The sequence below is a fragment of the Lepisma saccharinum genome, chromosome 12 (assembly GCF_977018435.1).
Source record: "Lepisma saccharinum chromosome 12, izLepSacc3.1, whole genome shotgun sequence".
In the NCBI taxonomy this organism is placed as follows: domain Eukaryota; kingdom Metazoa; phylum Arthropoda; class Insecta; order Zygentoma; family Lepismatidae; genus Lepisma; species Lepisma saccharinum.
In genome coordinates, this window is record NC_139240.1 from 31,397,140 (window position 1) to 31,399,447 (window position 2,308).

General features: G+C 38.0%; 1 non-coding gene across 1 annotated transcript; it reads right to left on the reverse strand.

Moving 5' to 3' along the window:
* Positions 1–217: 217 nt before the first annotated feature.
* TRNAV-AAC (transfer RNA valine (anticodon AAC)) lies at positions 218–290 on the reverse strand. The gene has a single exon. It is a non-coding gene; the product is annotated as a tRNA-Val (tRNA).
* Between the last annotated feature and the right edge of the window lie 2,018 nt (positions 291–2,308).

Genomic DNA, 2,308 nt, shown 5'->3' on the forward strand with positions numbered 1-2,308 from the left:
CAGATGGCAGCACCGTTTGTCATGGCAACCGTGGGCCATGTTGCCAGATCTCCGCGTAAATATATTCTCATACACCCACGTGATATAATCTTCGAGGTTGAGTTTCAATTGTGAATCCTTCAGCATCAAGTTGAAAGTGAATGGTATATACCTCATAGTTGTGTATGCATGCGTTATGAATATTCGTCTATTTATTTGAAAGTAAAAAAAAAAATAATGTGCTCACCAGGGATCGAACCTGGGGCCTTCCGCGTGTTAGGCGGATGTGATAACCACTACACTATGAGCACTTTTCATTCTTAAAACGTAGAATACTTCATGTTATTGCACGTATTACATACACGTAAATCTCGGTGCTTCAAAATTATGCCATTTTCAACAAAATGTGAAAAAATTTAAAGTAATTCAGTAGCTGCAAAATTTGTCTGCTTGTCATGGAATGACAGATCACATAAATCGAAGATTGCCGAGGCGCTTTACACCTGCGCCAACCAGGCACGTATCCAGAGGGGGGCTTAGGGGGCTCGAGCCCCCCCCGAAAGTTTTAAGTTTACACTAGATAAAATGAGGTTTTTGGTTTCTTGTGGTGTGAAATAAAATAATGTGACAATAATTTAACACATTGACTGCCATGTGTATGATATGTCATACACATGGCTTCTTGCTTCTGGGCCACGTGTATGCTACTCCATACACAAACAAGAACCTGATTCTTGGCCACGTGTATGGAAATGTATACACAGTTCAAGCAAAACTATATGACTGTTAAATAGCCGTGGCGTACAGCTAAGATGGGGCAGTAATAATTTTAATTTCTGTAATGTCTTACAAGAGTAAAAAAATCTTCAAAACTTTATTTACTCTTACGTATTCTTTTCACTAGTACAAATGTATTGACAACTAAAGAAGAAGGGTAAATGTGTAAATACATTTTTTTATGGTTGGAATTCACAGCAAATGATTATACATTATGGAATACATTGCTAGTACATCATAATTCTTACAAAACGATTCGTTATATAATATTTTTTTTGTAAACTTATGTTCCTTGTAGATATATAGATAGATATAAGGATGACATATTTTATACCGAACACTTTGGAAGTTCAATTTTTGTTGAAACACTCCCGGCACATAAAAGGATTTTTGGGACATTTGTCAAATACTGTCTTCACCCACCTGGCAAACTTCCTCCCTGTCGAGTCAGAATTTCCACTTCTGCCATAGATTTTGTAGCAATGTTCACAGCGTCCTTGCTTCTTTCTTCCATTATTCCCTACTTTGTTTATCAAGTGATGAGTTTGAGTTTTTCTGCCTTGTTGCACAGGTAAAGTGAGTTTGCTGTCCAGGAGGTAATTGTTCAGAAAGAATATTTAGGTTTACAAGTTTCCTGAATTCATTCATGTGTATGTTACTGGACTGGATGCAGTCACTGTAGAGAATGTAGGCATTCACGAGAGCCGTTCCCCATATAAATTCAATAATAACTTTCTTGTACCATTTTGTAGTCTTTCGCAGAGCATTCCCATATGAAGCGAATTGATCACTTCCGTCAATGAAGGACTTGCTAGTAGTGTAATCAATAATTGTGTTAGGCTTTCTAATTTCTGAACCACGTCTTTCTGTTACAGTTACCTCTTCAGCAGAGTGAGCTGTAGATAGGACTAACACATCTCTCTTATCTTTCCACTTCAGAATAGTCACACCTTCCTGAGTTTCCATTCCTACAATATCACCTTTCCTCAATTTATCTTGAACAACATCTGCTGGCAAATATTTACGGTTAGACCTAATTGTACCGATCAGATGGGTATTATTGTCAATGGCAAGGTAAGCAAGAGGAACGCTGGTGTAATAATTATCTGTGTAAAGACGCCGGCCTTAACCGAGAAGATCTCTTACAAGCTTTAACACAACAGTTTCAGGAACTGACATGTTACCGGCCGTTTATATTTCCAACATAAAGAATAATGTTCCATGTATAGCCCCTGCTGGTACACAACTTGAAAACGTTCACTCCGTATTTATTCTTTTTGGAAGGGATGTACTGCCGAAATGAAAGTCTTCCCCGCCATGGTATCATACTTTCGTCGACACCATTTTTTTCCCTTTGTGTGTATATTTCTTGGAATTGTGAAATGAGTTTGTTGGCGATCTTCGTAATTTTATGTAATCTATCATCAGGGACAGCACGTGAATTGTCTGCAAAATGCCACATTCGTAGAAGCAGTACTTCGGGGAAGAGGAAAATCAAACAAAGCACTAGTGCTCCAGTAGTCTGATAATTTTGGTACTTTGATCACCACAA